The sequence below is a fragment of the Haliaeetus albicilla genome, chromosome 1 (genome assembly GCF_947461875.1).
Source record: "Haliaeetus albicilla chromosome 1, bHalAlb1.1, whole genome shotgun sequence".
NCBI classification, from domain to species: Eukaryota; Metazoa; Chordata; class Aves; order Accipitriformes; family Accipitridae; genus Haliaeetus; species Haliaeetus albicilla.
This window is the reverse complement of record NC_091483.1, coordinates 5,188,185-5,215,131: the sequence shown is the minus strand read 5'-3', so window position 1 is coordinate 5,215,131 and position 26,947 is coordinate 5,188,185. Positions and strand designations below refer to the sequence as shown.

Sequence of the window (26,947 nt, the reverse complement as noted above, 5' to 3'; positions counted from 1 at the left end):
AATTTTATTCCCTTTCTAATTAGGGAGTTGATTGCCACAGTTCAGTTATTGCCGTAGTCTGGCTCCAGAATGTAGTTGTATCCTGGTGCACTGAAACAATCCTTTTTGGGAAACAGCCGGCCCTTTGCCACATTCGGGGGTGTTTTGCAGCAAAGGGAGTTCCTTCTGCTCTTCATCCCATGTCCCCACCTTCTGATTCTTTTGGGCAGTGGGTCAACATGCCCAACACCATCTGTCTGAAAATGGGCTAGAATGAGCAGAGTGGTACGTTTCATGGATTCAGTAGTGTATGTGTGTCATTAGATACTGCAGTTGCATATAAACTACATTAGAAATTAATATTGAAGGTTTCCTGTTTAGGAAAAATTATATAGTTGTTCAATATACACATTTCATTTCCTGTTGGTTTTATAATTAGCTGTTCTGTTCCTGAGAATAATTTCCTTTTCTTTTTTTTCAGAAGTTCATATATCTTCTTTAATCAGCCAACATACACATTTGTCTTACAGACAAATGCATTATATGTTACATATTTCATCACTGAGTGGCTTCCAGAAATGAATTTCCATATCTAGTCTTCATGAATCAGCAGAACACCTCTATAAATCTTCACTCCCTATAAAGCATTTTTTTTAATAGAGGTGTATCCTCATTCTGATGTTCTATAATCAGCTTTGTCAGAAACACTGTGGGCCTTTTTTACTTTAAAATATTAGCTTACTAAAAATTTAAACCGCTATTTATAAGCAAGAGAGGGAGAATCCACGTATTATACTTAAAATCATTAAAAGACTGATGAGCATTCATAACTGGAAAATCCTGGCAGAAGAATAATTTCTTTGCAGCAGCCTGTGTAATTAAGGGGTGAATGAATATTGGTAAAAACATTACTCCTTACTCTCTTCTTCCAGTAACTTGAGATGGATCACAGCTTACAAAGCTATATTTCCCACTCTTGTAATGGCACAGGCAGGTGGGTCAATTATAAGAAATCAAAAACCACAGGGCTCGAGTAGTCAAACCAAGTACTTGGATACAGGAATGGGGTGAGGAGGCGTATTTGCTAGCCACCTTTTGCTCTAGCAGTAACTGAAGTAGTAGTAACTACTCGGGGGTGAACTTAATCAGGAGGCAAATATAGGTTTTGTACAGGTTTGTGCACCTCTGCACTTACCACAGGGTCAGTCACCCGGAAAGGTTTAAGTAGACACCTGGAGAAGGATAAAAATACTTTTTCCAGCAGTGGCAGAGATTTCTCCCTTTGGCCATGCTCCACCAAAACGTCATTTCAGTCAGATGCCCCTGACCACTTACCAGCAGCTAATCTGAAACGTTGGAATCACAGCTGCTTTATTCTGTACCAGCCCTGAGAAAGTAACTTGGTCTCTTGTTTAGTTAATAATGGTCCACGTTGTTCCTCTGGGATTGTTTGAAATGTTTAACATCAATCTCCTTCACTGGGATTTACACCCTTCTAATGCTTCTTCCTGTTCACCACGAGCATGAAGAGAAACTGTTTTCCTTTTTCATTTTAGAGCTACCTTTCATGTGTTTGCATGTCAGGGAACGTGCTGTTATATCCCTTTCTCACTATTCTCTAATCTGGATTAAATGACTTGATTTCTGGTTTGGGTTTGTGTGGTGGGGCAGGGGGGCGCAGGGCCGGCTCCTGGGAGAAGCTGCTAGAAACTTCCCCAGCTCCAAGTCAGACCCGCCGCTGGCCAAGGCCGAGCCCATCAGTGACGGCGGAGGCGCCTCTGGAAGAACAGATTTAAGAGGGGAAACCTGCAGTGAGTAGTTGGATTGGAATGTGAGAGGAACAGCTCTGCAGATACTGAGGTCAGTGAAGAAGGCGGGGCGGGGGGGGGGAATGGCCCCACAGCCCATGGTGAGACAAGATGGCAGGCTGTCCCCCCCGGCCCGTGGAGGGGAGCAGATGCCCACCTGCAGCCCGGGGAGAGAGGAGCTCATGCCGGAGCAGGGGGACGGATGCCCCCCAAGATGGCTGCCGCTCCCTGGGGAAGCCCGCGCTGGAGCAGGGGGATGGATGCCCCCAAGATGGCCGCCGCTCCGTGGGAGAGCCCGCGCTGGAGCAGGCCGTGACTGGAGAACTGCGGCCTGTGGAAAGGGCTCACGTTGCAGAAGTTTGTGAAGGACTCTGTTCCATGGGAGGGACCCCACGGCGGAGCAGGGCCCGAGTGCGGAGTCCTCCTCCCCCTTAGGAGGAAGCAGCGGCAGAGACAAGGTATGACGGACCCAGCCCGACCCCCATTCCCCGTCCCCCTGCGCCGCTGGGGGGAGGAGGTGGAGAGAACTGGGAGTGGGGCTGAGGCGGGAAGAAGGGAAAGGTGGGGGGAAGGTGTTCTCAGGTTTGGTTTTACTTCCCATTATCCCTGTTTTGATTTGATTGGTAGTAAATTAAATTGATTTTGGTTTTTTCCCTGTGACCATAATTGGTGGGTGATGCTTCCCTGTTCTTCTGTAGACCCACAAGCCTTTCATTATATTTTCTCCTCCTTATCCCACCGGGGCAGGGGGAGGAGTGAAAGAGCAGCCTTGTGGTGCTTTGCTGCCAGCTGGGCTTAAACCGTGACAATTTCTTTCAAGCGTGCCTCATAACTCACCTTTTCTAGACCTCTGATGATTCTACACCTCTTACCACTTAAGATTTAACACTAAAAACTACTGAATACTGAACCTGTGGGCTTAATGTTGAGTAGATTGGAAAGGAGCTAAGAAAGCGTGAAAATGTAGGTACAGATGAACACCTATGAGAGTAATAATTAGTCAATGAAGGCCTATGGATGGTTAGATGGAGTAATCTCAGCCAGTTAAATACATTTAACGAGACAGCAGTGGTCATCATGAGGAACATGGATAGAACAAGAAAGGCATCACCTAAAACAAGTAACGGCTCCCTAGGTAGGAGGACCAATATGGATCTTCTTTGTGTGAGAAATGTATAAACCACCCACAGATATCGTCACCACTGGTAGAGAAAAAAAGGTGACGTATTCCTGTAAATTTGAAGAGGAATGCCTAAGGTCACTTCTATCTGTAAGGTGGGCATTCTTCATAGTCGACTGAAGAAACAACATACTAGGTACGTGCACTAAAAACCTGGTTAAGTTATTGTGATTTAAGAAGCACAAATTCACCCTAAATCTCTTAATAGATGCTTTTTTTTTTTTTTTTTAATGCAAGAATAGCTATTCTTGTAAGAGTATGGTATAAATTCCAGGCATTAATGTTTTTATAATTTATTGTTGCATGTATAAGAACAATCTACATGCAGTGGTCATTCCCTTCAGCAAAACAGCTAACCTAGTTTAAAAGTCATTGTTAACACTAGCCTTATTGTTGTTTTCAGCAAGAGATTATGGTATCTGTACAAAAGTAGACAAGCCGTTAGGTTTTTTCTTGAAGTACAGTTACTGGCATATGGAATAATAAAAGAAACATTCAATGGTTTAGGGCAAGACCAGCATCCAAAATAGACTTTAAATGACAAACAAATTGGAGCGGGCACTTATGTCCAGACGAGCCAAACCGTACTTACCTTTGACAGTAAATGCACAAAATTACATCTGGCTGAGAAAATTCCTTTGAGCTGCAAGTAATTGGCAGGTGGAATAGTACTCAGGGGAGTACTAGGCGCTTGCTCTGTTCTTACCTGTCCTTTGACATCTGCTTGTGCCTGCTACTGGAGGGAGACTATCGGGATCTCTGACCAGGCACTGGCATTTGGGTATGTTTAACTTATATTCAAGGGAGGATATCGTCTGTTACCTTCCACCATTCTTCCTTTGAGTCACTTCAGTGGCTATTCTGGAAAAATCGTAATGCCAGTTCTGGGTTAAATCAAATAGAAACGCTTTAACTGTCTGAATTTGCCATGCTCATTTTACCTCAACATCCTCAACTTTCTGTGGCTCTTTTCCAAGCATGTCCCACACTTGCCCAGCTCTGTGTAGTCTGGGAAAGGTATAAGTAAAATAGCTGAAGGTCATATGGTTAGTATCCATGCATAACTAATCCTTTATCAGAACAGATGTGAGTTGCAAAGAAAATTAACGTCTAAGTTTCCAAAAGGTTTGAAGGTAATCTCTCTGGAAACAGCCAGAACTATGCTACAGCGATTCTTTGCTTACTTCACCATGAACTGGTGGAAGCACTGTATGCCAATAACATTATTCAAATCAATATGAGTTTAATAAATTCTGATATCTGGGTGTGATCTGTCCTTTCTGTCTAGGATCTAAGGAGATTAATGTAAATTTTCTTTATCTAAAGCTGGCACAGTCTGAACCATATCTCTACAGAACACAGACCAGGGGCCCTGTGGGTCCCCCCCTTCGTGTGCTGTATCTTCTGAGAGGACTGAGGTGGTATCTTGGTCCTCAAACAAAATAGCTAGCACTCATTCCAGTTTGGCTGGAATTGATGTGAAGGACACGTAGGTACTTTGAAGGAAAGACTGGGTAGATCAACTACTATAGCTGTAAAACAAACAGCAAAAGGCCAGATGGCCAACAAACTGTCCATCATCTTCAGAGAAGGCCACCCATCATCTAAGGAAGCCCAAATCCAAGCGACTACAGCCTAGTCAGCCTGACTGCAGTCTCTGAAAAAATCATGCAGTGAGTCACCTGGGAACACGCTTCTAGGCACACAAAGGAGAAGGTGACTGGGAAGAGTAGCAAGGGTAAATGTTGCCTGACCTGGGTGTTTCTATGATAAAACGACTGGATTTGTGGACAAGGAGAGAACAGAAAATGTCATTTTCCTCAACTTTAGCAGAACTAAATTCTAATGAACCGTAGTGCTAGAAGGTAGACAGGAATTTTTTTAAAGAAGAAAATTATTGATGAAGTTTGAAAATCTCCTCTAAGCCAATGTAGGGAAAAAAGACCCCAAACACAACAATTCAGTGTGGTGGTCTAGAAGTCCAAAGCAAGTACAAACCATCTCACTTCATCTAACTGAGAAGCATTAACGTGGCTCATGACATTGTCCTGTATTACTCATGACTGGATGGATTCCTTCTTCCATTTTGCTATTGCTACTGTAATCATATCGGTCACACAAATTCGGTGATGATCTAGAAAAATCTCCCTAATATGGTCTCTCTCTGTGTGTGTATAATATATATCTCGCTGGCACATGCCTATTCAATAATGAATTTGTTATATGCTACAAAAGGGAAAAAACTGTACTGACAGGAACCAAACCAATAGTGCCTTTCAATCCTTCCAGCTGGTGTCTAAGAAAAAGATAAACATCATTTTCATAGGTGTGATGGACAGTGGTGACACTTAATTTGCTTTAGTAAACCTGAAGAGTTTAAACCATGTAACTAATGCGAATTCTAGCACTTCTTTCAACTTTCATGAAAGGTTTACACTAATTGTACATGTTGGTTTTGGTGGTGACTAGATACTGTGGTGATAGGTTCTTCAGAAGTGCTGAGATAGATAAAGTTAGGATAAACTGATGTATTTCATATTATGAGCAGCTGGATGAGCCCTGAACACCATACCCAAGTGATTAATTTCTGAATGGTGGTGAAAAGAGAGGGGGGTGCTTAAATAAATCAATGGTGATTTTAATAAACTGGGAGACTCTAGGTACTAAATCTGTCCGCATCTGATCTGAATTGCAATTACCTGTCAAAAATTCATCCATCATTGCAAGTTCCAGACAAACTTTCTGGCAGCAGATGTTTCAGGAAAGCTATTTCATATGGGAAATCTATCGTCTGGTGTACAGCATTCCCAAGAACAAAAAGCAAAGTAGAAAACATTTCACGAGTAACAGCAATAACTTCTATGTCATACCTAAGCCTAGTTTATTGGTGAATATAATTTGTAAATGTGAATTTCCAACATAAATCAGTCAATGAAATACTACTCGTAATTCAGCTGATCTCAAATAGATGTAGTAATTAATTCAGTATTTGTGTACTTGTGAAAGCAATGGTATTTCTAATAACTTTAAATTCAGCATTATAAAATCCTGTCTCTAAGGCTAGAAGACCGGTGCCTGCTTTTCTGAAAAAATGTGGTGTGCCTCCACCAGCCAGGCTACGGCAAGAGCTTTAAGAGATAGCCTGCAGAAATATGCCACGCTCCCTCGGATCTGTATTCGGCAGGTGTGGGGCTGCCTGTGCAACCCATGTCTCTCTCATACCAAGACAAAAACTATATGAGGATGAAACTAACTCCGAGAGGATAGTATCATTAATTCAGGGTAGAATACGTTATGTAAGCATTCTAATTATTCGCCAAACATAATCCCAGGAAGTTCTTAAATAATGTAAGTTAAAACGTTTCTACAAATATGTCTGTTATAATGCGGAAAGTCACAGATGAGGCATCTAAGCAACCTTAATTCCAGCCTATAGTGAGATCATACCGTATAGATACACCTGTGATTTAAATATTTCCAATCTCAGATTGTTTATTGATTCTCAAAGCCATGCCAGATTTTCCTCATCGATACTGTGGCCCTTGCTTGTTTGAGATCTGTACAGCGCTCACAGCCAGGCGTACCTACAGCTTCCCTTCTAACCTGGGGCTCGCTCTCCCAACTGTTCTCTCACAGTGGCTGAGATAAATACAGAAGGAAAAAGACCCACCAAACAACCAAAAAAATCCAAAACCCAGAAGAAATTGGGGGGGAAAAATGTTTGCCTACCACTTAATATGGGTTCATTGACTTCCTGTCGTAAGAGAAAGGACTGAATGCGGACTGCATGAAGGATTTAAATTCAGAACACCTAAACTCCAGTTTTTCATTGACACCTGTTCCACCATTTGATACATGACTGGTCCCTTCTCATGTGGCAAGAAGGCAAGGTAATGAACATTTCTTTGCAGCCATCAGTGAAATTGTCATATAACACCGCTATTTCTCATCTGAACGTGTACCTTGAAAATTACCTCTGAAGACAGGCTGGACATATGATTAGAAGATTGCTATCCCAGCCAAATGATACCCCAAAAGCTGTTCTACTGTCACCTCTATCAAAACTGTCCATTCTGTTTGCCAATTATAATAGCAGAATCTATCACTCTTTTCAATTTTCATTATATCAGGAATTTACTTTGCACACTTTCTTCCTCTATGTAGTACTTTAAAATCATATTTCATTAAATGCTGTTTCTAACATAATTGAGAGCAATTCGCTTATAAAGTAACTGCTGACAGATAGATCCTTTTATATCTTATACGTGACGTGCCGGGCTTCTTATCTTGTCACCTGTGCCTGGTGTTCGAGAATTCATCTTTTGTATTAGTAGCTCGGAAAGCCTCAGCTTGATACACTATATCAAGTGTGTTAATTTGAGCTCCGCTCTCATACTGCTGGAAAACTGACGGCTGCCAAACATTTGGAGAAAACATCTTGGTTTGTCTTTTATTTTACAATACGTCATTTTCAAAACTCCTCAAAGCGAATGAATGCATAAGTCCTTGTGGCCTCTTCCGAACCACATCGAAATGAATAGAAGGACTCCTGTCAGCTGAAGAAAAGGTAAGTCAGCCCATGATTGCCTTAAATAGACGAATAGCTTAATATACTGTGGACCTTAGGTGCTTTCACAGTGCGGTCCCCCTTTTGGATAAAGACACATTTTGCAACCTGCCCTACTTCCATTTTTAGCCCTGCTTCTCTCATTTATCAGTGCATTATGTCGGTGGGGTAACGTTTTATGTAGAGTAATGCTATTAAGAAAATATGTACATATTGCATGTCCATTACTCTCCTTGATTTCCCTGTTACTTATTTGTACAGCATTAGCTCGGAAGGACTGTGGGTACTTTTTGCAAGTCACTTCTCAGGCCTGTGACAAGAGATTGTGTCCACTCCGAGGGGTTTACTGCCTCAGCACTGGTTCCCGTTACCATCTGTCCGTTCCCCTCTGCCAAAGACACAGAGGGGAACCAAAGTGCAGGAGATAAGTGGTCAGCCGCATGTAACAGCGTAGCACATGGGTGCTTGAAACCGGCGCTGCGCGCTAGCCGGAGGAGAAAATCCATCTCCAGAGAGGAAATGAGAGGTAATAAGTAGGGAGTAAAGTATAATGAACCTTGAAAGTGAGGATAAATAACTTTTGTCTAATACAGTAGAGAAGCTGGAGCCAACAAAGGGAAACAGTAAGAGGTGGATGGCATGGAAAATGATCCTGGCAGGAAGCTTCATAATGAGCAGAGGGAAAGATAATTTATATCAAGACCTGGGCACAGCGAGAACTGCAAGTGGAGGGCGCAAGCCTAAAATCAAACTTCTCCTCTCTCTACGTTTATGAAAGACTGCGTTTTAGGAACATCAAAAGCCAAACTAACTTGCAGCCTTAGAAGCGGCTGGAGGAGCAAGCGCTTCATGCTGAAGATGCCGTCCGGGTCGCACGTATCCCAGCGGAGCCGTCGGCAGCAAGGCCAGGTGGAGTAGCATAGCGTCGGTGCTGCTGGGGTTGGGACGTGTTTTTCTGGGGCTTTGGATCCACGAGTCGGTGTTACGGCATCACGGGATAGGCAGAGGAAACTGCTTTGAAGTGAAATGACACGCCCAAGAATCGTGTTCGACAAGTCAATGTCTTCTCATCCTCGTGGGTTATTTACCTCCTTGTGCTAATGGTAAGGGCACGATTCTGTCCTGTTTAGCTATCAGTTGGACCTGTGTTTCTCTAGGTTGTTTGATGAAGTCTTGTGAGATGACAGTGGATTCATTATTTTAGAAATTGCCAGGGCTTACCCTGGAGAGGGCAAGGTGCCAGCACCAGTCAAACAATGTCTAGCTCCTTGATTAGAAGCAAATTGTTTGAAGCTGGAATTCTTCCCAATTGGTGTTTTTCATTTATTTTTCCTGTGGAAAGATGATTGAAAAAGCTGTTACAGCTACTTTGATCATGCATTCCTGCAGCTTTAAAACTTAAGCTTATTCTAAGTACAGACCGCATATGTTTCAGGCCTATGTACATAATATATTTTAATGTTGCTAAGGCATCTGTGACCTCAGCACAGAAATATCATGAGAAAGAATGGAAGAAGCCAGCTAGAAGAAGGACAGGAGGCCTAAAGCTTAAAATAATCTCATTAAAATGTATTTTTCTAAGTTTGACAAAATAATGAGAATCAGCCCTCGATCCATTGTCCTGAAAGCAGTGATCAAATGTTTTAGAGGCCAGTTTCATTCTTATTAATAATTTATTTTTTACTAAGAAGGATGGAAAATGTCTAATGTGATAACTATGAAGGTATGCAGAGTCTTTTTTATTATGACCGTGAACATTTATTTGTGGGATAAAATTACCCTTAAACAGCAAAGTCCCCTACTATTGCACATATATGCCTGGTTCTTTTAGCTATTGCTTCATACATGTCTACTCTAATGAGATACCTACTTTAGGTGCAACGAACAAACGTATTCAAAATAGCACAGACCCAATACTGTGTGACATATTTCTCTCATTTTTCATTGTAAACTTTAAGTGTTCTTTTATTAACAAGAATAAATGCGATACTTGAATCAGTCAAAGGAATTGCAGCTCTACCACCTTTTTAAAATATCCGTTGATATCTTCAGAAAGCAATTTAATCTAGCTCTTCTTCTCACCCCACATGACGAAAAGACAAAATTCTCAGTTTGTATTACATTAGCCTTCAAGTCTTCTTAAAGATAAATAATGTTCCCTGCAGGTTTACATTAGGGATTAAGTGTCTTTGTTCTGAATAACTCTGGAAATAAATTAAATGAAACGAAGCACAGCCTTTAGCTCTTTTTCTAGGTCTTCATTTCAGACCGTAATTTTTATATAGCACTTTTGTTTCATCTATCCAGCACTAGGCCGTGGTAGTGGTGCTTAAGTATGTTTGAGGACAAAATGTAAAATGTTTTCAGAAAACGTCTTCCCTTGACCGTCCCATTTCTGTTGCCTTAATGTAAAAATGAACATTTTTCTCAACGATCTCAGAATTTTGAGGCTAACTATATCACATGTGAACCTGACTGCTTGGTGGCTCAGCTTATTCTCAGCTCTCCGTAGGAGAGCCATCACATATTCTGCGACGAGACATCTAATTCTTAATGACCAGTGTGTTACTGATGCATGCAAAATTCAATGAATGATTCTTGCAATGCAGAATCTTCTCCTACCTTTGGAAAAATACTTTCAAAGCGCTACGTGACTCATTACTATGAAAATGTCTCCGATCTGCAACTTAACGCTGTCATTACTGAATTTCAGTGCTAAATAACCTGTGGCTGTTGCAATCTTGTCTACATCTATAATGTCTGCAATCGATTAAGTAAGTTTGTTCTACGTGCAAGATATAAATGCTTATTTCTAAGAGGTCTGAAAATCCAGTTAAAATATTTCCATTTCTCCTACAGAAAAGATGAATGAAAAATTACATAAAACCATTGCATTTATTTTTAGGATAGATAGTAATCTAGGTTCTACTTTTAAAGTGATTTGGCCTAGCGCATCGTCATGTGGTCTTTCCAGATCTCCAAACTTTTAACTTTGGTAGTTAACCAAAGATAAAAGGAAGGCACACTGTGAAGCAAGGAAATCTTTCCTTCTGTACTGCTTAACGAGAGCAGACAGCATTTTTTTGTTTACATATGTGATATTTTTACCCTTATATTCTTGAGACCTCTCCAAAAATTGAGAATGCTAAGGACTAATTCCAAATCTTCCATTCCAAGTTGGCTTTGACATGTTGTGTTTTTTGGGGTTTTGGTTTTTTTTTTTTTTTTGTTTTTTTTTGTTTTTTTTGTTTTTTTCCCCCCCCCCGGCTTTCCTTGGGTTTAGGTGTTTTGTTTGATTTATCACTCTTTTGCTTCACATAACGACTAAGGAAGCTTTTAATACTAACACCTGAGCAGAAAAAAAATCAAAATGAAGACACTGTTCCACTTGACTTAAAGTATTATGCCAGACTGTTGAAATAGTCAGGGATACCTCAGCTGTAGAAATTAGGTGCTGGTGATTATGCATCCTCTGAAAGATTTCAAAACTAATTGTGTTTCTTCTCAGTTAGGGCAGTGTAGTGTTTGACACTGCCTGTTTCATTGAGCTTAGGCTGCTCTTATGGAATGTGAGTCATACAGAAAAGAGTACAGCAGCTAAAAAAACAGTAAAAAAAATAAAACAAGAAATAAGAAATACTGTCTGTGATTTAGTAGATGACTTGGAAACAGAGACTAGAACACTCTTTAGTTTTATGGCAGATGAAGAGTTGGTTTCCTGGTCTTTGAAAATATATAGAGAGAGAGCTCTGATTTAGCATAGCAAGGTAATAACTAGCCCTGACTGTAGAAAAGAATATTTATATGATATATTTTCCTGGCTTCTTAAAATTGAAACTGCGTCGCTTCTACTGGAAGATTTTCCCTTATCTAGCCTGCAACCTGACCTTTTTCTTTCAAGTCCACGGGCAAGAACCAGCAATTGTGGATCTGTCTCGCTGCCAGGAGGGATTTACACGAGTAGAAAGGGAAACGGACACTGATTCTTGTTCCTTTTCCACACTTGCAGCAGTCGTCGGTGCACAAGCCTGAAGCTTCTGTTTGGGTAAGACTTTAATTCCCTTCCTTCGTCAGGCAAAGCTACAGTGATGGACTTTTGCCTAAACCAGATTAAAGCGTATTCAGCCGCTCCCTGCCCCCCCCGAACGAACAAAACCTCCATCCAAGGGAACTGTGGGCAGATTTATCTGCAGCAAAAGGGCAGTGAGAAAGAGTAGGGGTAGGCACGCTCTTTGGCAGACATAGGTGTTGGCAAAACGGACGTCTGGTTACTTTTATGAAACGCCTTGCCGTCCAGCAGCATATGGGAACAACCTACTGCTACTCCTCTCCGATGTCAAAGTGTGTTCTTGAGAGTGGTGCGAGTTTGATTTTTCTGTCTGCACAGAGTAGCAGGCAAAGGTAATCTCAGAATGAGGTATTTCCTTCTCCTCATACTTATCCCTTCAGATTTTACAATGACAGCATACTGAGAGAGAACAGAAGGACTGAATAAATGCAAAAATCACTTTGGCACATCTGGAAAAACTGCCTGTGTGTTTCTTTCCTTAAATGTTGCAAACAGGTGGTAACTGCAGCTGTCTGCAATACTTCATCTTACTCCCATGAAGAATTTTGATTTTTTTTCTTTTTTTAAACATCCCCAAAGTGAGATTTATTTCAATTTTGAGCCGGTTCTGATTTGCAACAAATGCCTTTTAAAAGGGGAGACACACACATTATAAAAAAGAACCAAAACAAAATCCACGCAAACACGATTTTCTAAAAAACCCAGAATTAAGATGGGAGAATCCTACCATACCCTGACAGGTACAGTCTTCTAGCAATAATTTCCAACATCCCCCTTGGCTGATATGCCACAGGAATTAAAAGTCTTCACAGCTAGTGAGATTTTGATCCTTTATTTCAAGGTCACAGTAAATTAAACGCACATGATTTTAATGGGAGAAACAGGGGACTGTCATCTGTCACCCCATAGGCGGTGGCCTGTCTTGGGGCTGCAGCTGCCTGAGGATCTCTGATCTGTACTCATAACTGTGAACTGTGGACTAATATTGAAATAACTCTTAAAATTCTTTCAGCAAGGCACCCATATGGAGATAAATGACTTGAAATGCACTTTTAAGCAATTGTGGAAATTTCTAAGCTCAGAACTTATTCATATGAAATTGTGATAAAGCTCTGAACATGAACTGAAATTTGAAAACTGTAGCTTTTGGCTGCCTTTCAAGAAAGGCATTTTATTTTCACTCTGCACTTAGTAATCCAAAATGAAAATATAAGTGAGATCGAAGGGTAACTGCTATGGGCCATGTTGCATTGATCGTGGAAGTTATTTTACATAGTTCTGGGAATGCCCAAATTGCCACAATCTTTCCGTGCTTTTATTTATAAAAATCCTGTACAATAAGGGGGCTGTGGGTAGGTGCTAAGACTAATGCGCGAGACAACTGTTTACCTTGTACTTCCAAGAAAACAAGCTGGAATGGCAAGACTGTTTCACATAAAGGGTGCCCTCACTTAGGTTCACCGCTTCTCTTTCAATTCTGCCTTCATTCCCTCTCCCTTTATTGTCTGACTTGTATGACTCATTTTAATTTTAAAATTGCCAACGTGAAGTCTTTACTTTTCTGCTTGTCCGAAAAGCGCCTCGCAAACCTACGGGGATAAATAAATGACATTAGTGATTAATGCTTACTCAGTCACCCTGCAGTTCTTGGCCTTAGTATTGACTCTGTTGGCTTGTGCACATACCAGCCGTGAAGCTGGCATTAAAAATTATTTCCTCTTAGGCTTCAGTGTGGTGTCACACATGATGCGTGTAAAATAGCAGCACGTGGGCACGTTTGTTTTGAACTACGGATGCAGTTGTTCCATTTGCACTGTAAGTTTTCTTTTCTAGAAGCTTTCAAGCAGAATGTCCTTTACTCCTGTGTGTATAAATGTATATCACAGAACAAGCGAATGGTTTAATTCAGAGATTCAGGTAATCCTCCTAAACATGACCCTCTCTCCCTGTGCTGCGTGCCCGTCGTTGTCCGGTGTTTTTTCCCCCCCCCGGTGCCCACGACGCTGGGACTCACAGCCGTGTCTGAATGCTGCTGTGGACGTGCCGGTGATGGCGATCTCTGTGCTTCCCCATCAGCAGCCAGGCTGCACGGCTGCTCTTCTCTCTCTGATCTGGACTTTCCGCTTCCTTTTCCTGCTCTTAATTTTCTATTCTGGACCACAATTGTGGAAAACACGTACAGAAAACAAATTTACTAATTTTAGATTTCATTCAGTGAAGCTCATGGCCAGTCTTAATTTTTTTTAATAATGCAGCCTTGCTGTGGTACTACCTCTGACTTTCTAAGTTTCATTCCTCAGTTCACAGAAAGTTTGTAGGAATTTGTCCAGGTCCCTGGCAGGGCACTCTGTGGTCCTGAAGGCAGAGCTACGCAGCTCCTCACGCGCCTTTTTCCACCTGGAGCTTTCTACCTTCTTCGCTATGCCCCCTCTATAAATGAGACAAGCTTTTAAGGATGGAGGACAAGCTTCTTTCAAAGCACCATCTTTGTTCTAATTAACACAGAAAAGCTTGTTTTAATTAACAAATGCTCTGCCGCAGATAAGCTCAAAAGCTCAAAAAAAAAAAAATAGGGGGGGTAGCAGCTAAAATGAAATACTAAACAAAATAAGTGCACTATTTCATGCAAGTCAGTTTTCATCTATTGAGCTTCGTGGGCTAATGCTAAAATGGATGATTCTTTAGCTTGCTTGCTTTTTTCCCAAATGGCAACAAAATATTGCTCCCTTTAATTCCAGTTCAAATTAATGGAAGTCTGGAGGAAAAGAAACAGACAAACAAACAAGGAAATGTTTTATATTTGGGTTTATCTTTTCATTTTGGGGCAGATGCGTTTGTGGTTTTTTTTACAGCCACCTTTTGAAATCAGTATGTTATTTTGTCATTTCTTTGTAAAAGAGTAACAGTGCTGAATCTTTATCGTATTGATCGTTTTACAAGTTTTCATCTGGGGTCCAAGATAATACACAGCATTGTTATTGCATTATTATTTTTCATTTGTATCCTATTGATTTGCTGCCAGTAACTTACAGGTCAATTTACAAAAAGATGGGGTATGATTCGTTTTTTTTCTAAAAGATTATGCCACAATGGGAATGCTTTTATAAGGCTGTCAGATCACTTGGTTTGTTTTTTCTTCTCTCCGAAGTGCAACACATTCATAGATTAGTGGCACGGTTCCACCTGGATTTACACCCAGAGTATCCACGACTTTCATATAATTCATATGAATAAGTGGCTATACACAAGCCTACACTTAAATTGGAATTTTACTCCTGGGGAATGGTTCTTTTCTCACTTCTCCCTGTATAACTCAGAAATAATACACAAAGTCCATATAGTTACACTGATGTAAAAGAGATGGGAGGGGAGACTTTGTTTGTCTAAAGACAAGCTACTAAGGTTCAACATCTCCAAATGACCCGTACTAAAAACATACAAGAAAATTTACTTTTGGCACTGGCTGGGCCAATGTCGGCACTGACAAAGCGTGTCCTTTCTGCACTCAGAAAGGGTACCATCAGGCCGCACGTGCGCGAATTTTCTGTATTTTCACCCAAATCCCTCTGAGCTATGTACTGAGGACGCTTGGGACACCGAGGTTAGAAAAGTTTGCCATAGTAATTACAGTTTACTACCGAGTAGTAGTAGTCCAGTTACTACCAACTTTGTACGTAGCAGGGCCACTTTTGAAAGAAAATAAGAAATCTTACCCAAATTTTCCTTATTATTTGTATTTGACTTACCACCACTAGAATTTAGCTACTAGGAAAGCAAGGATTATAACAGTAAGTAAAATTGCACAAGCACACCCTTTCTTCTATTCCTTCAGTACAAAACCGCTACTACGTAATTTGCAAGGGGTTAGGTTTTTAATTATTCAATGCAAAATGTGTTAAATGCAGTAGGCTGATGTATATATGCACCCTGATGTGTACTATTATTTTTCTCTGGAACCCATCCAGGTAACTCAAACCCACCGTGAGGGACTTCCAGTGCACGTTCTACCTACAGTGTATTGAATTTCCCTGGCATCCTTTCAACAGGAGCAGGTTTGACGAGTGAGTTTTGTTATAGAATGGAATACCCTTTCCTGCGAGTGAAAATTTTCAGGTTTGGAATTGGTCTACTGTTTCATACTAGTTCGTGGCACGGAACTGGATGCTGAAGTTAAACCATGCTCTTACCCCTCTTAGAGGTCACTTGAATAATCTTCCCAGTTTGGGAAATTTTATTCTAAATTGCCAATCATTCACTGAGCTCAAAAGCAAGACACGGTCCAAATAAAGTTCTCATTCATAATGTGTCCCATGGCAAGAAAATAATCAGGTAGCTGAAGGTGACGCCCGTATGTTGTAGGAATATTTCAAAGAATGTTTTAGTTTGTTTTCTTCTCTTACTTGCCTATGTTTTGTTTCACATTTTGACACCATTAGGATACAACTGTATCAGACAGGAGAGAGGTCAAAGGAGATTTCCTGCTTAAAATGCAGGTGTAAAGTCACAAAATGTGCTGTGTCTGGCTGTTAAATGCAGGAGTTGTACAACGGTTCATATATATATATATATATATATTTTCAGCTAAATATTTTCGTATGTATTTATGTTAATATTTGAGGAAAAAAATGGCCATATTCCAAGACTGCTGGAAATTTTCTTAATCATTACTGAATGCTATAGTGCTATTTATAGACATGAAAAAACCCCAACCCCAAAACATTTTTCTTTCTTGATGGTATTCATGGCTGTTTCCATTGAGCTGAGATTTTTTAAAAAAAATGAAAAGAGACTTCATGAAAAGTGCCAAATCCTTTAACTTATTACTAAGGAATCTTAGTTGGTTTTTTTTTTTTACACATATTTTTATAAGAAAAAGTTTCTGAATATTAGATTCAGAACATCCAATTTCTAGTTTCCAAATCTGTCCTCCTTTATAAGAAACAAAAATGTTTCAAAATGGTCAGCTCTAGTGTTTCAGGAGACCTCAGTCAACTTTATTATCTTTTGCGTCTGATGGTTTAACAAACACAGAGAGTTTAATGTTTTGCTTTAATGTTAAATATTGTTTTGTAAATCAAATTAACTATTTTTCACGAAACGTGACTTCTGCTTTATTTCAGAGTCCTGCAAAAGGAGAGCCTTGCATCTGTCAATAATTTGTCAAAACCAAGGAGTTCACGCTTTCCTTATTGCAATTATACCTAACAAGAATGGGAGATTTAGCAAGAGTTTCTAAGTTTCAGTGAGCAGACACTTAGAAAAGATCCGCGCACTTTTTTAGAATGGTGAGTATGGATATTTATTCCTTGACTCAGATTTAGACGTTGACTGAGACATTCGAACTGCTATAATAAACATCAGACAACGCTTTCAGAAGTTGGGATGTTTGAAAAGTATCAATGAGCAGAATGCTGAATTGAACTTACTGCTGATATACTACCTGCAGTCTATGAGCGAACATGCAAAAAAATCAACATTTCTAATTTTCTCTTTTAAATCTGGGAACTTAACCATACTTATAACAAGCCTTGCTTCACGCTCTGATTGTGAAAAAGTAAAAAAGCAATGAAACATAAGTTACCTAAATGTCTATCTCTAAAGGTTCTTCATGGGTGATAAATAACGCATTGCATTAATTATATATTTTTTTCCCAGCAACAAAATACAGTCCCTAAGTTAAGAGGTGGCTCTTATCACAGATATTAAACTTCTGGAAGTTTGCTATTTAATGCACTTTTTATAGTTTGGTATAGCCTTAGTCCTGGACAATGTCAAATGGGTCAGCTCCTTGTCAAGGTAGAGTGCATCCTTCCACAACCAGTAGGTCTCTGAAGGGTTACTGATGCGCCGTCTGTTGACTTGGCTCTTAGAATGTGAATAATTCGTGGCAGGATCCCAAATGATGAATAAACGTTCAAATCTGTGTTGGGGATAAACATATTTATATAGCTTTAACCCAATTACTTAATGTTATTACCCAATAATAAGGTAGCTCTTTTGGAAATTTTTGTCTGTAAAGCCATCCTTACTTTTTGCTAAGTTATGAAAGTACGTTACAGCGCTTTGGCAAAGAGACCCCCTTTTTTATACAGTGCTATTACAGAAGAACTGCCCAAGCAAATCAAGTTATCAGTCTGCACATCAGAGCCTTAATCATCTGAGTTTCGCTCTTGCATGCAGAAGCAAACATGATAGACATTCATATTATAATAACCTCTAATTGAAGTTCAGGCGGTGCTGCAGAACTGGCAAAACGTTCAGGTCTTTGGTTTCTGATGCGAACGCTTATCAGCTCAGATTTTTAGAGGGCATTCGATGGCTAAGCTTTGTCCATGCCGTAGCTGTTTATTGCGTAGAGCTATTGTGTTGGTTTTATGGACACAGAGGTAACGCTGCACAGATGTTATCAATGGTCCCTTAACTGTCAATCAAAATTTAACTACTTCCCCTGTGCCATGGGTAAAACATATATCTGTAAGCTGTTTTTCTGGTGTAGAGAAGCCAAAATTTCATGCTAGATCAAATCATGTAGATTAAATGTCAACAGCCATAAACTTCAAGTAGGACTTGGAAACTCAATTACTGGATTATGCTGGACCATTCTAAGTCTTCATCAATCTTTTATATGTCTCTTGATATCGTTAAGGAATTTCTGTGATGATAAATTACTGTGTGATAATATAAATATTAAAAAAGGACCCCAAATTAATCTTTTTAATAAAACTTCTATTAGGAAGTAAGTGCTTCCTTAAAATGGAAATTCATTGTCACAATCTAGAAGTGGCTGACGTTATGAATAGATGCATTACTGTGGAGAGGACATCCTACTGTGATCATAAAAGCAACTTCTGAGTGTTCGGTTGTGTTTCTGTTCACACAGGAAATCTGTCACTCGGCAACATCAGGGCATTTGTAGATAGGGCGTCCTCACAGTGTAGCACGGCTGTCTTTACAAATAATTCTCTTTTGGTATTTTATACTTCCAAATTTTTGTTCTTCCATTTTGATCTCAAACGTATTTACAAAATGTATGTGTATGTGCAGTTTATATTGCTAGGTTTGGGTGTGGTTTTTTTTTCCTCTCTAACAAAATATAAACTGTGTCAAAAGGCTACTTACTTAATGTTTACACTGAAAGGGGAAAAACCAGGTGTCCTAATAACTTCTTGGCTTAATGAAAGCCCGTTAAAAGCAGGATTATTTCTACAGTTCTCAATGGTGTGGCCATGTAGGATGTTTCTGGACAAAAGCTAAAAGTTTAAGTGTACGTGATGATTTTTTTTCCCCTCAGACTTCTTTTCTGTACGTATCTCTAGCCCAGCAGTGAGAGGAAAGCAGTGATCTGTACAGTTTCTCTTTTCTGTCATTACTAACCAACCTGGAAGTTTTGGGATTTTTTGTCAGGATAAATATTTTTTTAAGAAATGGATAGAAAGAAAAATTTTCATTTTGTTATTTATGATGTAGCAATGGGGCTGACAGTCTTATTCCACTGTCTCTGGTGCATAATCGACGATTCGGAATTATGTCCTAGTACATGCCAGTCTCCCAGGTTTTCTGTTCGTGACGGTTTTCTCTTTTTTGTGTTCTGAACGTATCTAAATACCACAGGAGTGAATCTAGTTATTATGTTTTTCAATTGTGGGGGGGTTTTTTTCTGTTTAGTAATACTTCAGAAACCCATTTTCCAGGGACTCTTAATTAGTTCTCTGAAAATTAAGCACACGGACACCATAACTAACTACCTCACTTCCCCCCATGACATCCATCAGTGTTATTAAATGACTCTAATAACACCACAGTTGCTGGAAATCCTGTTGAGATTTAACAAGTGGCCATATGCTACTCTCTATTAGAAAAAAGCAGAGGGGAGCAAAACACACCTGAAAACCTGTCAAATGTGGGCAGAGCTGAGAGCTTACTACGTTCCCCCTTTTGCATCCCATGTCCCTGGGAGATCTTTTTGCAAGGGGAGAGCTCATTAGCTGCAAGCAAGGAAGTAACGACACTCTGTGAAAAGTTGGATTCCAGGCATATTTTCCATCACGAAGGTATTTGTTACTGGCAGTCAGGCTATTAATAATTCCCGTTTTCTCCCTGCAAATCTCCCTGGGTCCAGAACAGAAAAAGTCCATTTAGCCCATCACGTGTCAATTTGTGCTGGGACGGAGAAGGTGCGGCGATGCACAGGTCATTCTCCTCCTCCGCGCCTGGTTTGCTCTATGGTGCCCTGTGAGAAGGAAGTCTTTGGCCTCTGAAGGACCGGAGAACTGACGAGATACTATGAAATTAGGTTTTTAAAAGATACAGATTTCAATGTGGCATGGCTTGTGTGTGTGTGTGTGTTTGCGATTTGCATATATATAATTTTCCCTGAATTGCCTAAATTTTTTTTGTGTGTGTTCTCAATGTAATATTTTCAGGTTTGTGTGTTTCGATAAGCAAATATGCATTTAATTTGTTACATATTTAAGTATAGGCTATTTGGTGTCTTACACAAATAATTTCACATTCTTTTCCCCATTACAAAGAACTTACCTTGGCCTTTGAAATGGAGAAACCTTTACGACGGAGGGAAAACACCTTCACCTGATGATGCTGAAGGAGACTGGATCCCAGCCCACAGTACAGTTTGCAGTTTCATGGGAACTGTGATCCCTTGCCTCATTCAGAGGCAAAACAACTTCTTGCTTCTCTGGCAGGTTACCGGCCCCTGCTTTAGAAGGTCTGAATGCACAAGCTTGGAAAATCCGGGGCGGGGGGGGCGGGGGCGGGAAGCAACAAACCAAGGTCATGAAGTGGTATTTAGTTTTGTCATTAAATCCAGTGAAGGTCAGGATTTGGTCCCAGATATTTAGAGAAGACTTTGTGGATCCTGTCCCTCTCTGGTGCATAATGCATTATCTGCGCTTCCAAGTTCTGCAAAGTCAGCTTTGTTCTGCATATCCTATGCCTGCAATTGCTTGCAGGAGCTAGTTAACCAGCCATGCAGTACGGCTTGCAATATAATTTCTTTGTACATTTTGGAAGCCACCAATCGTCTGTGAAACCCCTTGTTCTAAGACTAGAAAAAAAACTCACTGTGGGACTGCAGAAACCGCAAAGGTCTCGACCGCCTGCTTTGGGAAAAGCCCTCCCTATCTTTCAGGGAGAAGAGGTTGTGTATGGTCCTTGATTCAACACATGCCGGATTCTCAACTCACTGCCAACCAGTAGCATCCCTGCAGTTAGAGAAACTGTAGATGATCCATGGCTATTTCAGCATGGCTATATTCATCTTGCAAGAAAGACAGCTATGTTTGCTGGACTAACATCTGCTGGTTTTTTCTGCACAGTAGCTTTCCTCTTTTTTTTTTTTCTGCACAGTAGCATTTATTCAGCAAATTAAACTGCTGCAAGTTGCAGCTGAACTTAGAGTAAGCTAGGTCCAATCTGTTAGTCTCTGGTCTGTAATGCAGGATCTTTTTATCAGCCAGAACATTCCCTACTCTCTTGTTATTACTCCCTCTAGGAATATATGATTATGCTCTTCTTAAAATATTTATACCACTTCAAGTATCCGTACCCAAAAATCCCTTTTCTTCTTTTTCTCTCTTTTTTGGCAGGACGTCTTCCCAGGGATGATGTGTCACCACTTGAAGACGGATTTCACAAAGGACAAATCAATTCTGAAGTGAGTCCTAGTGCTTCTTTTTAACAATTAGCATTCCTGTTTCCCGTGGCTCTTCCTTTTTAATAAGGTCTAAACATGTCAAGGCATTCTGGCATAGTCCCTAAAGCATTTAACCACCTGAAAGACAGACAGACATAGGGATCTTCAAAGAATTTCTGAAGCAGTTGAGAATGAGGCAACAATGCACATATTTTATCACAGGAACACCATACCAAAGGAAGTGCCAGATTTTCTATCTTTCGGTGACTTCAGATCAGGACTTGGTGCCTTGTTGGATATGCACATACTTAACGCAAGATACCTGGATGAATTCCAGGGCCACGCGGTGAGGTTATTTACCATGTGTTATACAGGTGGTGAGTCTAAATGATCTTACGCCCAGAAAATCTCTTAGTCTACGTAATACTCTTGACCTTTTCCTCTGTCGCTCATTTATCTGCACTCAGAAAAGGCTGGCAGGTGGCTTATTTTACTGATGGCATGCTGTGTGTCCTAGGATCGTCGTTAATGTGCTGTAATTCTTTACACAGTCGTTACAGAACTATTAGGGACCTCAGTCTCGGTCTTTATATGGCCATTGGAAGAGTTTTACATGGGTTATTATTACTGTTACGCTGTCTTGCACTATTCAGCAAACGCTAGGCAGCAATTACAGAAAGCGTTACTTACCATCAAACCTGTACACAGTAAGTTGGTAAAATATCTTTCAGAAGTATAATTCACCCATCCACCAGAGCACAATAAAACACCATCTTTATTTCTGATTTTATTGGTTCTGTCTGCTCTCATCTGGTGCCTGAACATTTTATCTATCTGTTCACACGGTTTTTTCCTAATGCAATAAAAATAGCGGACAGGATTTTGCCCTTTATTTAAAATGTTTTGCCACATTTAGAGGTAAATAACAGGCACTTTTTGTGTTGTGTCTTTTCAGACTTATCAGAGAAAGAAATGCTTTGATACTCAGCGTGCTCTACAGGAGCTAATCCGTGGTTTAATAGGAACAGTCTCTTCCTAACTTCTTTTTCGTTTGTTTGTTTTTAGATGAACCTGTCCCTCTCTACTTCGAAAGCAATGTAAGTCTGTTAGAAGCGGAGTGAAGGAACTGCATTTCCTTACAGCAGGTATGCATATCGAATCAGTTGTTAGAGGTCCCCGTTCCCCCCCCAAAATCTCCCCTTGTGTCATTTGCACCCCACACACCTCCACATCACCTGTACTTTGTCAACCTTTGCAATTGCTATGGAAGTGGACGCGTATGCTCTTATTCCTCTAGTTGAGTGCTGTATTCCCAAGACAGCAGCAGCGACCGTTGGGTCCGGTGCACTAAACGCGTCCCGTTGTTCCTCCATCCGTTACCCAGCTTGCTGGGAGAGTCCCCCTCCCCACTGGAAAGGTGGCAGAGATGGTGGCCATCAGCTCGTGCCCTACTTGGATGGTTTCCGAAGGGTGGTACTGCCCAAACGTAGATCTCTGCCCACCAACGGCAGTCGAGAGTTGGGCATCACGTCTCGGGTACTGTGTCTTCTAGCTTAATAAGATACATCTCTGGGAGTCAGGCACCTGTGCTTCCCGATGCACATTAAAGGAAAAAGGGAAAGATCAGTCCCTACACAAATGGAGTTTAAATTATTTACGTTAGGGATTCAGTGAGCAGAGATCCTCACTTCCAGGCAGATAGAGGATACGTCTTTTCAGAAACCAGCTGACACTCTGAGCACCGAAACAGGTCACGGGAACTACAATAAAAAGCAGTGTTCTGCCAAAGCTAAAGGGGGAGGAGTCTGTCGGGGAGAATGACGGAGCAAGAAGAGTGGTATTATAACTGGCAAAGGGGGGAGCGAGAAAACAAAAAGAGTGAAAGGTGTAAAAAAACTGGAAAAGGCTTTAAGGGACATAATGCTGTTTAATGGGGCAGAAACTGAGAGACAAGTGCATTACAAGGCAGTGTGATTAGCATTTTTTCAAGACAATTGGTAAAAGGTGACAAGTTGTAGATTAAATGCTTTGATTCACCTTTCTCTCTCACTCTGCCTGCGTACTTGTGCCGTTCACTTAATGTAATAACCTCTACTAAACAGTTGTAGGCTGCAGCATATTTTCGTTGACCTTAAAATACGGAAAAAAGATACGATTCTGGAATTTGAAGCATGCAGTTCTTTCTTTACTGGCTAAAGGGTCATATAAAGAAGTATAGCTGAATGAAATTTTTTCATGTCCCGTGATGAATCAAGGCTCATGCATCATAGGAAGTCCAAAACAATGCAGTTCATATAATTTCAATCTAGGTCTCAATTCTAAAATTGTATTAAAATGAAAATCTTTATTCCTAATTCTCATTCAGCGCAGCTTAGATGAGCCTCAGGCTTCAGGTATTCCCATAACGGGAGTTATAAGAATTATTTTCTTTGCGACATAGAAGTACCTAGAATGAGAAACAGCAGCAGTTTGGGGGTTTCTTTCTGCTTTCTTTCCTGTCCTCCTTATTCCCTTCTACCCAACGTGCCAGAAATGCAATTTAAGTGAGTAGCAGCAAGGCAACATACATTAAGTTAACAAGCGAGGAAAAAAAAAAAAAAAAAAAAAAGTCAATCTTTCAGGCTTTAGAGGAGCTGATACTAGTAGGAAAACTGTGCCTGCAATACAAAGCCAAAAGATAACAGACTTCCTAAGATATGCTTTCACAACTCAACAAAGTACATAAACTAGAAGAAAAAATGCATTGCTGTGGACTGTGTCCCTAAGATGACAAACTGTGAAAACCTGCAAGTGTAAAGTCGGTACGAGATGGTTGTCAGTGTAATGTCAGCTTCTAGCAGAACAGAAATAACTCAGAAGTCTTGGGACGAGTTCTCTACTGCCTTGCACATTGTACAGTCTTTTAATCAAAACCCAGAATGAATAGTTTCCAGCCAGACACAAAATACCACGTGTCAGACTATGGAGAAAGAGCACTACTGCAGAAAGGGCGTTTTACCGGTATTTAAGATCTAAACCAAATACTAGACAGGGTTCAGCTTGAATGATGACCTGGGTTGCTTTCCTTTTTTCCTTTCGCATAAAATATATTTTGGCTTGTATGTTGCTTCCGCGTGCCTCTATAAATCCTCAAAGGATCCATCTGGGGAGCATGTCCACGATCTGACCTTTAGATATTGACAGAGGAGATGTAGATACATATAGTCTCATGTTCTATGGTATGTGTTGACAATAATGGCAGGTTTTTCATTTCTTTTGTAAATGGTTTAATTTTTACATATTTGTATGACTTCATGATATAGTTAGCCTTCTGTAATGTGCAATACTTATGTCACTTCTTTTAATCTAGGGATTTAAATGCTGTACTGCATATTGATAAACACATTATACCATTTAAACCAGTATACTGCAATGTCATTTGTCAAAAATGAAAAATGCACAGTAATCTATGACATGAGGCTATGAATTTATCCACAGAGGCAAAACTACATGCGCGGCTCGACTGATAAGCCAGCTTCTGTCTCTTGTGGTCAGAGGTAATTCTTTTTTCCATATTAGCTGTGTGTTGGACCTTGGTTTTACAGATTTTGTTGCCGGTGACAGATTGTACGTGGCAGCTTTGTAATGTGGAGTATCCTCTAAGTAGGATTGCACGGCCGCTACCAGAGTAATTTCAATTAGCACTTTGATTAAATGTAAAACTGAACACCACTGGTAGCAACCAGCGTCTTATTCATTTAATTGTTTTGTGCCCATGGAATTTTTTCCTTACAACTTGTTCAGGGAAGGATATGACATAGACCTTTTACCTCTCTGGTTTTCTCTCTTTCTATGGTATATCACATCAAAGGGAGATTATTCACCTTTGCAGGCTGAACTACTCGGCCTACGCTTACTGAGAGAAATCCAACAGAAAAATGTTTAGTCTGCTGGGCCCCTAGAAGAAACTTTTTACCTCGGTTTCTGGAGCAATACTTACGAAAACATTTTTATAAAATTCTCCTTTTAATCCGTGATCATGCTCAGATACATTAGATTGATACAAAACCCCCTAACTAACTTCACCAGCCTCAGTGGAATGACTAAATTTTTTTCCGACTTTGCACTATCGAGCCTTAACTATAATTTCAATTATATCGAATTATAGCAGGGCAGCCTGTTTCCTTTTCGCTCAGATTCAGCAGTCTCTCTGCTTGCTTTGACTCACATATAAGGATACATGGGTCTCCGGGAACTTACTAGTCTAGAAATGGGTTAACTTAACTAGCACATTTTTGAAAAGCAAAGTAAAGTAAAGTAGCCAAGTCCATAACCCACAGGGCTATGCTTATTGATAGGTCCATACAAATGTCTTCCATAAACTGAAATGCATTGAAATGCTGCATTGATGTATAGGAGTATTAACAACCACATTTGCCTTTTTATACACTCTCTATTTGTTCTTCTAACCGTAGCAAAATCCAAATCGATGGGTTTTGTTATGGATTTTTCTGTGTATATATGTATTTATTTATTTTATACACTGACATAAAAAGGTATGGACAGATCTGAATATACGGCTGTTAAATTAGTCAAGACTTAGGAAATGCTCAGAAAGCAGACTGGCCAGATGTGTAGAAACACTGTGATTAACTATATGTGTATCTATTTCAGATCAAACCAGGTTATTCTTCTGGACACCTCTTTTCTCACACTGAAGAGGCCTGGAAGTATAGCACAAGTAAATTAATTGCATGGTAACAGTTACAGCGCTTTTTTTCAAGTTCCTTTAATTGTTTTCTCTTCGAGTTCAGGAGGACACAGAAGATCAACAGAGTAGAATAAATGAGAACACGAAGACACAAAGTTCCTCTCTTTATACCTTTTTAGCAAGGACGCGTGGCGGCGTTGCTGCCCTTGAAACAGCATCTTTGGACCTCTGTTGGCTTTGCAGCATCAAAACGTCTTCTGGTTTTGTCTGCTACCTTCACAGCAAGTCCTGAGTTCTGCTTGGGGATTTCGGCTTTTAATGAATTAAAATCAGAATGAAGTTCAGCTGAAGACTTTAACCTTTTCCTACTATTGCCGCAGTACTGAGTGAAATTGAATGGGGCAAAACTGAGCTCCAGTAAAGCCAACCAAAGCTTTTCTGATGATAGCTTTAGGTTGGTTTTCTTGCAATGCCCCTGTTGCAAATATTCTGGTAAAGAAATCAAAATTGAAGCACGTAGAAGAGCTAGGTTTGATTAAGAAGTAAAATTGTGAAGCATAGTGTATGGGTTTGTTAAGTTTGAAATGCAGCCATAGAAACTTTAGGAACTGTGTTACGTGTGACTAGAGGAACCTTAATATTGTTGAAGTTTGAAATAGCTAACCCCGCAAACCTCACCAGGAAGTTACCGGTTTTTCTAGGTTTTGGTTCACAAAACTAAGGAAACTGTCACGGACACCAGTTACGCTGCTTGGAAGCCCCTTACCCTTCCCATCTCGATTTGAGTATCGAAGATTCCGATCAGTCGAGGTAAGTGAAATTGACCAATGATTGTTTTGAAATAAGAATACTGATAAGGTTGTAAAATCAAAGGACCAAGCATCATAAAGGTTACATTTAAGAGCGAGCATAGTACGCGTGTTTATGTAAGGAGCTTTTGTAACAGCAACCTGGCAGAAAAAGTCTATAAAAACTGATGGATTTTGATGCTAAGTAAGTTGG

At 40.2% G+C, this 26,947-nt stretch overlaps 1 long non-coding RNA gene across 1 annotated transcript in view; it reads left to right on the top strand.

Annotated features, from left to right (window-relative positions):
• The window catches only part of LOC138690575 (uncharacterized), a 31,461-nt gene extending 9,061 nt beyond the window's left edge, over positions 1-22,400 (top strand). The window contains exons 2-5 of the long non-coding RNA XR_011329434.1: positions 11,436-11,579; positions 16,724-16,888; positions 21,209-21,276; positions 22,321-22,400. This is a non-coding gene — a long non-coding RNA (uncharacterized lncRNA). The remainder of the gene's footprint in view (positions 1-11,435; positions 11,580-16,723; positions 16,889-21,208; positions 21,277-22,320) is intronic.
• Positions 22,401-26,947: the final 4,547 nt, after the last annotated feature.